Raw genomic sequence first — 14,908 nt, 5'->3', positions numbered from 1 at the left:
AAAAGAAACTTTGTACCCCCTGATAAGAGCTTCCTCTCAGTGCCCGTCAGTGCCAAAACATTGGCTAGGATCGGGTCCCTCGAAGGAATAATGTTGATCACTGAACCCTCAGGACTGGTGGCAGTGGTAGGGCCCAGGCATGGGTGCAACATGGAGCCTGGTGCAGGGCTGAGCCCCAGGGCTCCCAGCAGCAGCCTGGCACGCGTTCAAGGGAACTTGCTGCCAGATGAGCGTGCGGAGACCTGCAGCCGGGCAGTCCCACCCGAGGCAAGCAGAAACTCGCTGACCTCAAGGATCGCCGCCTTAGAACACGTGCTTGTTGGGTATCCGGCCAAAGGGCTGCAACTTTCCCATGGACTCACTGAAGGCGGCACATTTACAGAGCAGACGGGCGAGGCCAGGGAGAAGCCAGTCACTCACTCACCTGCCTCCCTCGCCCGCCGTCCCGCCCACGAGGACGAGGCTCCTCCCCGCCAGACTTCCCCAGGTAGAGGAAGGCGCGCGCTGCTGCCGGACCTTCCACTTGGCGCGGTCCGCAGGCGGAGTTGCGGGGTGGCGCCGGCTGCTGGTGCCCAGGACGCGAGAGCTTTGGCCCCGGGCCCGCTTCGCTCTCCTCTCCGGCAGCGGCATTTAGTCACTGCCGGGGTGGGTGACTCCGCTCCACCCACGCCCTCTTCCATCGGCCGCACACCACACACGCTGCCCGGCTTGCGAGCGCTGCAAGGCGCGGGTGAGAAGAGCCCCCTGGCAGGGGAAGAAGGGGCGAGGGCGGCCCAGAAGCGAACCCCGCCCGCCCCAGCAGGGGGTCCCGGTCCCGGCGTAAGTGTGGGTGCGCGTGGCTTCGCTTTCTCTGGCCCCACCTCTGCTGGCTTCCTTCTCGTTGGGGTTTCCTCTTCCTCCTCGCTCGCTTGCTTGCTTGCTTGCAGTGCGCCTTGTGCAACCTGCTGCTGCCCTCCTCTTGCTGGAAGCAGGTTCACGAGTGGGTGTGGGTGGGTGCGCTTGCCTTGCTTCTTTGGGTCCGCGCCCCTCTTCCCTCCCCTGCGCGCGCATTGAGTGGTCGACTGTACCCAGGATGTTTCAGGTCTGCCTGCCCTGTTGCTCCTGGCTCGCCACCCTTTCGACTTCCTCTAGACCAGTGTTTCTCAAACTGTGGGTCGGGGCCCACCAGGTGGCTTGTAAGCCCATTTCAGGTGGGTCCCCATTCCTTTCAATACTTTATTTTTAATAGATCAGACGATGTCTAATGTCATGGTATGTGACTGCCTTTGAGGAAATGTGACAGCTCTGTGCTTTGAAAGGCTTCTATGTATAAGCTTTTAACAATGATAGCAAATGGGACTTACTTCTGGTTAACTGTGGGTAGGATTCCAGCCTAAGGGCCAAATCCTATTCAGTTTTTCATCACCAGTGCAGCCGTGCCAATGGGGCATGCGCTGCATTCTGTGGTCAAGTTTGCCTGTGATTTGCCCTGGACTGACCACCAAAGGCCTTATAAAGACTTGTGGGGGGGGGGCAATCTTGGGAGACCTCCTCCAAGTTAGAGAATGTTTGTTCCCTTTCCTCAAGTCTGTATTGCAGCTGCACCAGCACTGGATCATTAAAAATTTTCCTGCTTGATGATGTCACTTCCAGTCATGACATAACTTCTGCTGCGCCCTGACACATTCTCATTCTAAAAAGTGGGTCCCAGTGCTAAAAGTTTGAGAACCACTGCTCTAGGGAGAATGACTGTATTATGAACACAGTTTAAAACTTCCAGAACTTCATCATCACCAAACGCTTGAGCTGGCTCTGTTATTTGCCTGGTTATTTTCAAGTGATTTTCTCCACCAGCTGGTTTCTATCCCAGTGATGAATTGATGGATCTTGCCTCCATTTATTTCCCTGCTTCTTCTTTCAAGGCATTCTGGTACTGATCAGTTTTCCGTTGGGGAATAATATTTTTACAGTGTAGTCTCAAACCATTTCTGCCCAACACTACATGTACGCAACAGGGATCAAACATGTATACCTGTGGGCTGGACAGAAATGGGTTAACCGTGTTTATTTGGAAAGTAAATCTTGTTAGTTTCAATAGGTTTACTTCCAGAGTGCACTATACACCCACTTTCCTGGGAGTAATGAGTTTTGAACACAATAGACTTTTAAGTAAATTTTGCTGTAAGTTGTGTTGTGCTTATTGTACTTGCGTGGTATGAGTGATGGCTTATAGTCTTCTAATACGAACTGAAGCTTCTGTGGCCAGAATTGTCTCCAAAAGAGGAATTCATTTGTGGGTTCTCAGGCCATGTTCAAGAAGTCTAAAAAGTTTCCTGACATCTCGCCCCAACTATGTTGGGAATTCCCCAACTATGTGGGAATCTTTTCAAGGGAATGAAAAAAACTATACTGTCCCAGGGCCCAGTCCTATCCAGTTTTCCAGTGCTGGTGATACCGTGCCTATGGGGTATGCACTGCTTCCTGTATTGGGAAGGCAGTCTTGGAGTCCTCCTCAAGGTATGGGATTATTACCTCAGGGCTGCATTGCAGCTGCCCCAGTGCTGGAAAATTGGATAGGATTGGGCCCCAATCTACAATATCTTAACAGTGCCTTGGTTTCCAGAAAGTGTAGCATTTCCCAGGTCTAAGGGGTCACATGATGAATGTTGTTCTACTGTATATTCAAGAAGTAAATGACTGCATCAGTAAAATTCTGGAAGGAGCAGACATTGAATCGGGTTTTAAAGCAAGTAAAAAAGGTTCAGCAGTACATGTTGGGAAAGACCCCAGACAGCCATGGGATACGTTGGGTATCTATAGGATCCACTGCAAGTGCCGCAAAATTTACATTGGCACTGCTAAGAGGTCAGTTAATAAGGGAACACCAAATATATTGTAGACTGGGACAGTCTGATAAGTCAGCAAGCAGTAGCTGAGCATACTTGGAGTATGGTACATCAGATCAGCTTTGACCAGACACAAGTCTTGCTGAAGGAACAATACCAAGCATGCATCTATCAAGAGGCCATCAAAATATACAAGCTATTGTATAACATGAACAGAAAAAAGGAAACACTTGACCTCAGCCATGCCTGGACTCCTGTGCTTAGCAAAACTAAGATCTTAAGATTAAATAAGAAACAGGTGCCTTTAAGAAAGTTGGGAAGGAACAACCAGGTGAAGAATGTAGTGATTACCTCATTGGGGCTGGGAGTAGCCCTGCTGTTAGTTGATTGAAGAAGCCTGACTATATAAATCCTGATTTTTGTCCTTTCATTCAGATGGGAGTGAGTCCTGGAGGAGGTGGGTGTATTTACCTATGCTTAGGGCTCTTTTGACCTTTTGGCTAGGATACTTGCTGTAGTTTTTTGGTTTATGAAGCAGCAGAGCAGGATACTTTGTTTTGAATTTTTTGGGTGCCAGTATAGTTTTTTCATTCCCTTGAAAAAGCCCCACATAGAGCAGAATGCTGGGAAACGCATTAGACTTTGTGAACATGGCCTGAGCACCCACATGTTAATCTCTCTTTTGCTTACATTCTTAACTGGTGTGCTCTGGTAGACAGAGGGGAGTGCTTTCTTCTCTAGCAAGGTTGTGTTCCTTGAAAGCAGGGGTCTCCAAACTTTTTGGCCAAGGGCCGCATCAAATATCTGGCATGGTGTGGAGGGCTGGAAAAAAAATTTAAATAAATTAAAGATGAAACTTAGATGAGTGAATAAATGAATGAATTGCTCATTCATTCAACCTCTCTGGCCCTCAGAACACCCTCCAGACACAATCAGAGTGCAGTTTTGGTCATGTTCAGTTGAGTGGGCCAGAGGCTTTCAGGGACAAGAGGTTGGCCGTGGGCCAGGAAGAGGCTTGCTGTGGGCCGCATCTGGCCCGCGGGTTTGGAGACCCCTGCTTTAAAGTAAGGCAAGGGGTATCCATGGTTACCATAGTGAACTTCATCAGGTTAAGAAGGAAACTGAAGTATCCTGCATTTTGCTCCAGATGTGCAGGCGAATCAAACAGTGTTATGATGGAAAAAGTTAGGATTGGGTAGCCAATATCTGCTCCTGAGGGAGCCATTCATGTTTGCATTTTACATCTGTCTTCTGGTGTCTCTACATTTCTAGTAGGATACAGTTTTGATTACTATATCCTTTTGGAGATGAGACAGGATTTACAGAATTCATTATTGTAGGATTTGGAAAACTTTGGTTTTTGTTCCTGGAGGTGGGACAAAATAGCAATGGTTATTATGCACAGTAGAAGTTATATCCCCATGACTGGAGGTGGAATATGTCTAATAAACCAGTCCTGGGGGCAGGTGAGGGGTGGCTGCTTCCCTTATGCCCTGTGCATGAACTTCCCCCAAAGCACCTGGCCAAAAGAGTTCTGCTGTGTTCAGTTAGTTGAAGAAACAAAAACTGAGAATGAGCTACTATAAGAAGCAGCCCCAAAGGGTGACTTGTATTCTAGTCAGCTCAATGTCCTCCAGAGAGAGGTGGGAGAAATCATGTGTTGTGCTATGTGAAAAGCTCATACTGTGGGTGTCTGTCAGCTAACCATTTCTATAGAGGTTGTTAATATGTCTTCATATAATTTGTGAGTTTACTTTGTTTTTGCAATGTCAAACATATTCTGGTCCCCAATTGCTTTTGGTATCCTGTGTTCGTGTTTTTTCTGTGTAGCTCTATTTAAAATTTCAGTATACATATGTAAGTTCTGTTGAGGTGCCTTATTTGGGTGCCAATCAGTATGTCCATGCCAAAAGGAATGCTGACTGGGAGCTTGGGCTAAATGCGACCGGTGTTCTTGTCTTTACATATTAAACCATTTCTGCCCAATGTTGCATATACGCAACGGGGATCAAATGTGTACACCTGTGGGCTGGGCAGAAATGGGTTATTGCAAGCCCTTAGTTGAATTGGGAAGCTACAGAAATGCTTGGAGACCTTATTGATAAGTTAACTTTTCTCTTTGGATGCAAAGGAGGGGGAGAGTGAGATAGTGCACAAAGGGTTGTGGTAACCATTTTGTAATGGGGAGAGCAAGGAGTGGTGTGATAACACTTCCTCACCACTAGGAGCTCTGTGCTGGCTCAGCAGCCTGAAATGTTGTTTGCGCATGTTTCTGCAGCGGCCTTTGTTTGAAATGTGGTTATCAGACAGCTGTGTTTTGTGGAGTAAGGGTCCTTCTCCCTGTCTGGAATATCCAGGTCTCCTACTTTGATTGAGCAACCAAACGTGTCTGTCTAGGTCCAGGGGTAGGATGGAGAGTCCAAATGGATTCCACTCTTCCAATCTGGTAACCTGATGACATCAAGTAAACCATCAAATCTTACTTAAATTCATGCACATGCATACTTTTGTGTGTTTCTGCAAGGTTTGCTTTGAAATTTAATGTTGGATCATGGCAGGCGCACCAGCTTACACTCCAGTAAGTGCAGGGAATGGAATTTATGGGACAATTAAGTAGCTAGCAGCAGGGACTGTATTTCTAGCTTCATAAGATCATAAATTAATTTTATTCTTTTCACTGCTCCGCTACCATTTTGGGGGGTTTTGTGTGCTTTGCTTTTGAGTAGCATCCCAGCTTCATCTGCTGAGTGTTACTGGTTACTGTATTTGTTTTGGCCAATATTTTCTCTGTGTCCGTTCAACCAAGTTAAGGCATTTTCCATCAACCTGTTTGTACTTTTTCTATCTCCCCTTTCCTTGTTTTGTTTAATTCCTTATTTTTTAGATTTTTAATAACCTGGTAATCCTTTCATTCTTTGTCTACCCAGTCTATGCTTACAGGTAATGCAGTTGGTGGTCATGTGTGTTGCTCTCAGATGCCACTGTAATTTTGATTTTTAATAAGAAAACCAGGTGTTCGGTGCTCTCCTGGAGGGTTCCCCCCCCCCCAGCCAGCCTCACTCTGCCTAGTTTCTTTAGCCTGGGATGGTAGCAGTGGGTAGAACTACCAGTTTCTTCCCCATTTAGCTGCTGGCCCCATGACACTATTCTTTCTTGGTCAGCCTCCTTTCTCCTGTGGTCTCTTCCCTGCCAAGCAGGTGGCTGGTAGTTGACCATGAGGGAGGCCTTGTTTGGCTGCCCCCCCCATTTGTATCTAAAAGTAGCAAAATCAATTGTTTAATGGGCCTGATTAGTGGAATAAGGAACAGTACAGCCAGCTTCAGTTCTTACAACTGGTGGAGTAGAGCTTGGCTATCAAATAGACATTTTCCTCTGTATGACGCACAAATTAACTAATTTCTGAAATCCAGCTCATGCGAGATGCTATGCCAGTAGAGATTAGAATAAGGCTTCCTGTTAACCTAATTCATTGATCTGTGAAAAAGAATAAAATGTCACATTTTTATACCTTCGTTTCTCAAAGGAGCTCAGGATGGTGTGCATAGGTTTCTGTCATTTTGTCCTCTCAATAACCCTGTGTTTTGGACAAAATCAAGATGCCTCAGGGTGCGACTCCACACTGAGCAACACAGAACTCCTATCAAAAATGACTGTTGTGTGTTGAGTTCTTTCTTCTCCTCTCCTTCCTGTTATAGGTACAGAAAACCTTTGCTAATGACAGCAAGTGCTATGTGTTAGGGATAACGTTGGGATATGGATGAGTTTTATTCCACATCATAGAGGGCAAGGGAGGACAACTTGGGACACCGATGCCATTTACAGCAGCCGCCTCATTCTTTGTAGCCAGCAGTTCCACTTTTATTGGCACAACAGGATGAGTTGGCACAGTTAGGCCAGAAACAGACATTACTGTTGGATGTATCAAAATCATGCAAAATGAAGGCTGCCCACCCTCCTAGAGTCAGGATCTGCATCAATCTTTGAGTGACTACTGAAAGGAGTCATGAAGATTTCAACAGGGCCTCTCCAATATTACACCATGTTGGAAAAAAAAATTTCCAGGAATAGCTCCAGGCAGAGTGGCAACTCTGTGCAAAGCTGTTCTGTAGAAATGGGCAGAGCCAGTATGGGACTGACGGCACCTTCTATATGCGTCATTTTAAAGACCTTCCAGTTGTCCTAAAGCCTAATAGATACATTGACATACATCTGCATCTTGTAGTAAGATATCAGAATAGCATTGTGGTATTGCACAGCAACCCCTGGGGGCTGGGGGATAAGAGTAGGCCCTCAGTTTGGCTGTACTTGTCGTAAGAGGTGACTAAACAGCCATCGGGTAGATGGGACTCAGTCTGGGAAGGCAGCTCATCTGAGAGAAGGAAAACTCTGATCCCAAACCTCCACTGCCTTGTGGCTACATCCAGTTACGGAAGAGGCTTCAGGAGTCAACCTCGAAGCAAAATCCGGAGCCGGAGTCCCTGAGGCAGTTCATGGCTGAACACAGTCACGCTCTGGCAACTCCTGCAACACCACTGGAACCAACCGTATTGGCTGCTGCCTTTCCATTGGATGGTTTCAGTGATGTGGAGAGGGGGGATTTGCTGCATGGGAAACAGTCTATCCTCCATATCTACTTTATCCAGGCTTTGCACACTGGAGAGGACACTGTTCCAGAACCACTATTCAGAGCGCAATACCATAATTTTCCGAGACTGAAGGATGCCAACGACATTGCACAGCACAGCAGGAAGAGCTTGCCTTGCAGCTAGGCATACAATATGTTTAAAACTGAAGTGCAGGTGCCTAGGGTCTATATCGTGGCATGGTAGACTGCAGTTACTTGAGTATTTGTACTAGTAAGGCAAAATGATTTCTCTACTTAAGGATGCAGCCGGAGTGTCTTACACCAACAGAATATGGAATCTTGGCAACTTGCCTCCATACCTTTTTACTTACTGTATTGGTTTGTCTATCTTCTATCTGCGTTTTATCAAAAGGTAAATGCTTACTGCATTTAAAAACAGTCTAAAACCAAATGAGATAATCAGCTAAAAATCTTAAAAGAAGCAGTCAAATGTACAATTGACAAGAATTTGATCTTTTAACTGTTTGCTGGGATAGAACAGGATCTTCCTAAAGACAGGCAAGGGAAGGGCTAGGCTAGGTGTACTCACCTGGGAAACCATTCAACATTCTAATCTCTGTATCAGGAAAGACCTTACCTTACACCCACCTGCCACACCCCTGTTGACTGGGACGATGCAAAGACTTGGTCTTTGATGTCATTTGGTGTTCTTGGGCAAGGTTGCACAGTAGGAGGCAATACCTATGACATCTTGGCCCCAGACAGTAAAGGGCCTTCCATATCAAAATTGGCACTCTGGATTGAGCCAGAAATGCAGGCAGCCTATTCAGCTAGTAAAGGATTAGTATGACTGATATACAGGATGCTCTGCTGACCCCGGAGAAAGGCCTCACAGCTACAGTTTGTGGCAGTTGAAGTTTCTAGTTTGTCTTCAAGAGTAGTCCCACATTAAGTGTATTGCAGTAATCCAAACTGGAAGGGACTAAAGCGGGGGTGTCAAACTTGTTTCGTACTGCAGGTGGAAGTTAGTATTTGTGGTGCCTGCTGAAGGCCAGAAGTGATGTCTTAAAGCAGGAAGTGATTTAGCAGGTGATGACCAGAAATTAGTGCTTTGTTCTGTCCTAGGAATTCAGGATAGAAGAGAAAATATGCACATACTGAGAGTCCAACTATGCACAAATGAGAGCCCAGTTGTCACACAGGGTCTAATAAAGATATTGCTATATTATGACTTTTTGAGGTACTGCTACTTCCCAATCCAAACCATGTCTAATTTCATAAACCTTCCTCATCACACCTTCTGCCTGCCCCCTTTCTCCAAAGCTAAAAAGCTCCTCATCATTTTGGTAGCTGTTCTTTACCTGGTACAGAGTTCTTTGTACCTTTTCCCACAATATTCTTTTGGAGATTGGGCAAACAGAAGTGCGCTTCTGTCTGCATAGCACACATGCCTGCACCACTTCTATCAGTGATCTGCACACATTGCCTGCCTTCTGTCCAGCCTTAGACAATAACAGAATAATAGAACGAGATAAGAGCCGGCAATGTCTTTCAGGATTCCTATTCCAACTTTGCAGCTCATCAGCTGTGATCAGAAAATGACCCCAAAATTGTGAGAGCCCAATTATCACTCAGGCCCATGGAACTCCTTATGTTTGACACTCCTGGGCATGGATGCTTATGACCAAGGCTGATGTTTCTAGGAAAGGGTTCAGCTGGCATAGCAAGTTAAATTTGTGAAAGGCACTCTTGGCCATACAGTTTTGTTATAAGTGGTTCTTTGCTCAGAGCTATGGGTATGAGAGTGTATAACACATAATCTGTGTTGGGGTTGAGTAATCTACATCATTTGATGCAGACTACTTACCCTTTGGATGCTCTGCTCTTGCTATAGTCACTTGTGTGAAAGTATGATTCTCCTCTTCAGTGCTTATTTGGGAGTGAAATGGTGATTCTGACTTGTTTTAGTGAAAATCAGAGGGTGGTGGTATGTATTTTGGATTAATACAAGGTATGTGACTGTGTGTATATGCGGCATTGCTGAAAACAGAATGTTTTAGAAGTACCTACTCAGTGTGGGGAATGTAATCTTAAAACCACAAGAGGTAGTGCTCAGTACCAAGGTGGCCTTATCTGCCATTGTCCTATATTGCTGGCAGTTGAAGGATGCATAAGGAACAAAGAGAGAATTTGGGGCAATAAAAAGGGCTGAAGGATTTGCTTACTTTCAACAACAAAAGATGCCTGTCCCATCTGATGGCTCTGCTGCTAATGAGCAAATGTTTTCCTAGTTTTGCATACACATCAGAAAGGATGTCCGTCTTTGTATTATGGAAATGGATATGGAAGCTGGTGGCTTTTTCCTGTAAGGGTTCATTCACTATTTTTCTGAAAAACGCTGACTTTGGCTCACTGGTTCCATTTGTTAGTTTGAAGTGGGAAGCTCAGTGGGAGAAGGGAGCATTATTTTTTAAATGAGGGGAATAGGTGGATTGATTTATTTTGGCAGGTAGTCGTGTCCCATCCTTACGGATGGCTAGAAAAACAGGCCAAGTCCTTACCGCCCCCCCAGGCAATAATACTCTGTTTTTTCCTGAAGCCTGCATCTGAAAGATCACCTCTGCCCATCCTTGCAGATCCTTCAGAGAGGCCTCTTATGGGTCTCATTGCCTTCTGAAGCTTGGTTGGCATGAAATTATCAACTTTTCAGTGTTAGCTAAAGGCTATTGTTCTGAAAGGCCTTCGTCATTCTGTTGTAGTAATTTGCTGGTAGTCATTCTGCTGGTACCATTTGTTTTTCTCTCTCCAAGTTTGTGTGTTTTGGTTTTTTGTTTTTAATTGCGTTTTAACTGTTGCCCTTTTGAGCCACCTCAAGTCTTTGAGAAAGATGGGATAGAAACTTGAAAGAGAAACTGTTTTACTTCCCTGTCATTGGCTTTCTGCACATTACTTTTGACATCATCCTCTGTGCCTTCTTGCTGGGCACAGTATAGCACAGCCACCACTGGGCTGCCATGCACAGGGGGTGACATTCAAGGGTGCTTCCTGGAATGGTGTACTGTTTGTTTTTTTTCTTTCAAAAGGAAAGTTCTACACCATCCAACTTACAAAAGATGCAAATGCTTCATGTTATTAAATTATTATGAAACAACTCAATGGGAAAAGCTCTTTCTATCTGTGAACTTAGACTGATGATTTAATTGTAGATGGGTAAATGGGACTCGTCAGCCTGGGAAGGCAGCTCATCTGAGAGAAGCAAAACTCTGATCCTAAACCTCCGCTGCCTTGTGGCTACATCCAGTTATGGAAAAGGCTTCAGGAGTCAACCTCGAGGCAAAATCCGGAGCCGGAGTCCCTGAGGCAGTTCATGGCTGAACACAGTCACGCTCTGGCAACTCCTGCGACGCCGCTGGAACCAACCGTATTGGCTGCTGCCTTTCCATTGGACCATTTCAGTGATGTGGAGAGGGGGATTTGCTGCATGGGAAACAGTCTATCCTCCATATCTACTTTACCCAGGCTTCACGCACTGGAGAGGACACTCTGTTCCAGAACCACCAGTCAGAGCGTGATACCATAGTCTTCAGAGACTGAAGGATGCCAACAACTGATTTAATTGTCATGGGCGGGAGTCTTGTAGTGCTTCTAAGTGGGGAGTTCCTGTGTGTGAGAGATGTAGAGTGTGTATATGTCTGCACAAGTGAACCATTATGTCTACAATTTGGTCTGTTTTTAGCTGGTTACTGGTAGGTAGTGAGTAATGAGTATGCCCAGGTGTTTCCTTCTGTTTTGCAGCTTACGACAAGCAGAGTAACAGTTCCTTCTCCTGACGAGTACTGTGGTAAAGCAGCATTCCTTCTGAGGGATGGCAGAAAATATTTGCAGCCCCCCTATATTTTAAAAACATGAACTTCATTAAGTGCGTTTTACTTTCCATATTTATTGAGGCTTTCACAGCCAAATTCCTTAATTAAATCAATGTTTATCCGGTTAAAAAGCTGAGGTCAAGTTAAACAAGAATTACCTTTACGTCTTGCCTGCTACCTGTGATGGGCTTCTACAGAAGCCAGCATAGCCCACTGAACAATACCTCACTTCCCTGACCATTTTATTTTCCCAAAGTTTGGTTGGCAATAATGTCAGGAATGACCTTCATCGTGGTAACACTTAACATGTGGCATTCCCTCATTTCTGAACTTAAATTGGGCTTCCTTTTCTACAGGTGTTTTGGCAATACCATACTTGAAAACCTAAAAAAAGAATTCCTTTTTTAGTTGAGATGGAAAAAATGGAATATGCTCAAGATTTTGCCTGAGGGATACAACTACAATTATGGTTTTATCATTCTATGGGCTTTGGAAACTGACATCACAGTAGGAAGCTGCTAGGGTGGGCAGATACACAGGAAAATCCCTTCCTGCCATCTGGTCCGGAACTCAGCCGTTTGTGGGTGTGTCAACTAATTTACTTTTAACTGGGAATCATGAGGCAGAAGTCTAGCTGATGGGTAGCTATATTTCCTTAGATGCTAATTAACATTTTACAGTTTTAGCAGGGATATAGCACAACTGTAGCAGGTACCTGCAATGCACTCAATCTGAGCTGCGTGCAGGTATTGGTCATTAAATGTGCACTATACATGCTGTATGGGCCTAGATCCAAATTCATTTCTCTGCAATATGTGTTCACAGTGTGCTTTTAAAAAATGTATCCACCTCACACTTTAGGGGTATGCCGCAGGCACACACTAGATCTGTTACATCTATCCTGATGTAATCTAAATTTAGTGGCTAAGATTTAAGATGTCCCTGTTCCAAATCTCACCTTGACTGTAAACACGCTCAGAGGTCTTGCGCAACTTGCTCTCCTCTCAGCCTTTACTCCTGGCTTCCCAACTGTAAGGCTGGAATAATTAATACTTCCCTACCTTACAGGATTGTTTGCAAAGACTGCTGAGAGAATTTTGTGAAGCTACTTGAACAAACTAAAGCACTATATAAACACTTACTGCTCATTTGTGAAATAGTCCTCAGCCCCTCAAAGATTGCCACAGTGCTTTTTCCATAAAAATGTGACTGGTACTTAAAAATGAGGTGAGAGTGTGAAGAAGGTGGGCTTCCATCAACCATATTTCAGGGGCTAAGCTGTAAATTGTTGCCACAATGGTTTCTCTCACTTTTTTGTGTCTCTGGGTGAATGTATTCTTCCTGCTATTGATTTTTTTAAGCGTTTGTGGATTACACCCCCTGCCTATCAACAGTTTATATGGAGGCCAAAGGGTTTCCATTTTAGAGCACAGAGTTGAGGAAAGATAACAAGCAATTAATCTATAGGAGAATGCCAGTAATGAATGATGCTGACTCATAAGTGCTTCTGCTTGAAAAGCCTTTGACCTACTTATCAAGGAAGCCTCTGACTTTCCAGAGCAGTGGAGGAAACTGTTGCTTTTTAGATTACTTCAGCATCTTGTGTCTACATGAAAAGATGGTTTTGCTTCTGCATCTCATTTGTTCCTAGCATTTACTGTGTGAAGATTAGTCTAACGTCAAAACATTTTTTCAAAATTTCATGTAGCAATTCTCCACATTGCATATTACTGACCTAGTTACTGACAATCCCTGCACGTCCCCACAAGTCTCACCCTGGTCGCGCTCTCCCTGCCTCTGCTTCTCCAGGTCCGCAGCCAAGACTTCAAAGGAGCAAATTTGTTCCCTGAGCTCCTGGAGCTCCCTGCACCAAGATCACACCCATGACTCAGAGGCATATAGTCATACATGTGACACTCAGTGCAAAACACGGATTGCCCCCACCCTGCTGCTGGCTGTCTAACTGCATAGCTATATTTCTTATGGTATTTACAGCCCCTCTTAAGGGAAGTGAAGGGCAGTGTTTTGGGGAACCCTGACTTCCTCACGCTGCTGCTCAACTCGCACAGATGCTTAACTCGCTTACCATGGCACTTTGTCCCAATGAGGCACTTCATCCCAGGAGGCACTTGCTGCTCATGTAAGGTGCACTTGGGAGGCAGGCTAGTTATATAACCTAACTCCTCCCCCTGCCTTTCTGCTTAATTGAAAGGGGCTGGCCTGTTAAACTCTGAGTAGACTGGTTTTAGGCTTGAGCTGTAATTCTCTTGAGAATTGGCTCCTGCGCAATTTCTGCCTGCTGTCTTGTTGTTTTGCTTGTACCTATTTAGTTATATTTATTTCCCCCCCCCCCCCAACTCCTGTGTCTTAGTTACTGGACCTTCAAAATTATCTCCTTAAATAAGTAGATTTAAGATTAAACAAATGTATACTTACCTTTTCCCTCCTTTTCCCTTCTCCTTGCACAGATGCTTAATTTGCTTCCCTTGGCACTTTGTCCCAGTGAGGCACTTAGGAGGCACTCGCTGCTCATTGTCTTGATTATTTAGCTCAAAATGGATCTGATTTTCAGTCCTGAAAAAGGGGGAGTTTGGGTGGGTACAACCCTGCTAATTCTCTAGGATCTTTCAGTACCACTTTCCATGGTATCTTTAGAGAGATTGTCTGGGCTGAAGGTTGGAGGCCGTGTGCACCAGTGCATGACTGATTGGATGACTGTTTTCCAGAGTAAAGGATTGCTGGGGGATTACTGCTTGACCCTGTGATGCTTGCACTATGAAGTCCTGCAGAGCTGCATGTTATCCCCATCTACATGAAACTACTGACTGAAGTCATCTGGAGATCTAGAGTATACTGCACAAGTGACATCCAGCTCTGCATCTCCTTCCCAATCCAATTAGACAAGGTGCAATTAGATGTGAGTGTTTAATCGGCATCTGGGAACAGTAATGGACTGGATGACTGTCAAAAGATTTAGGTTCTCTTAGTGCGTGGGTCATCTGGCCAGGGTGATGGTGTTCTGCTTTGGATGGATAGCACTCCCATAAAGGTTTGCAGCATAGTGACCTCATGAATCCAGTTTTGGCGCTGGAGACCCAGGTGACATCCATGGCATGCAGCACTTCTTGCAAGTAAAGGCTCTTGGGTCAACAAATCTTTCTTGACAGAGAGACTGGCCATGGTTATCCATGACCTAGCAACCTCTAACCTGAAATTACTGCAAGTCATTGTAAGCAGGGCTGTATCTGAAGAAATTTTGGAAACCTCAGTTTGTAGGAAGTGTGGCTACTACGTTGCTAAATGAAGCTAGCTATGCAGACCATAGACCCTATTTATTGAAAGAGGTCCTCCTCTGAGTATTCTAACCATGCAAGATCAAGCAGGTGGTTACTACAGAGAGTGCAGTTTTCTCATGATACCTCATTTCTGGAATACTATCCCCAAAGAAGTGCACCCAGTGTCTGTTGGAGGAATCTTAAATTGGTTTCCTCTTTAGGGGGAAGCAGAATAGCTACAGCAGCAGACCCCCCCCCTTGCTGGGAATCAACCCCAGGGAAGCTCCCACACCCAGCTGACTGCTAATCAATAAAAACAAACGACAATGGCTGATTGAAGTTGCAAAAGAGTCATTT

The 14,908-nt window shown here is 45.1% G+C and overlaps 1 protein-coding gene across 1 annotated transcript in view; it reads left to right on the top strand.

Annotated features, from left to right (window-relative positions):
- The first annotated feature begins 694 nt into the window (after positions 1 to 694).
- The window catches only part of RHBDF2 (rhomboid 5 homolog 2), a 73,265-nt gene continuing 59,051 nt past the window's right edge, over positions 695 to 14,908 (top strand). Inside the window, exon 1 of the mRNA XM_066616643.1 lies at positions 695 to 819. The gene's annotated coding sequence lies outside the window, so the exon portion shown is untranslated. The remainder of the gene's footprint in view (positions 820 to 14,908) is intronic.

Source organism: Tiliqua scincoides, chromosome 2, assembly GCF_035046505.1.
Source record: "Tiliqua scincoides isolate rTilSci1 chromosome 2, rTilSci1.hap2, whole genome shotgun sequence".
In the NCBI taxonomy this organism is placed as follows: domain Eukaryota; kingdom Metazoa; phylum Chordata; class Lepidosauria; order Squamata; family Scincidae; genus Tiliqua; species Tiliqua scincoides.
Note: the sequence above shows the minus strand (reverse complement) of the source record. Positions and strands in the feature narration are given on the sequence as shown.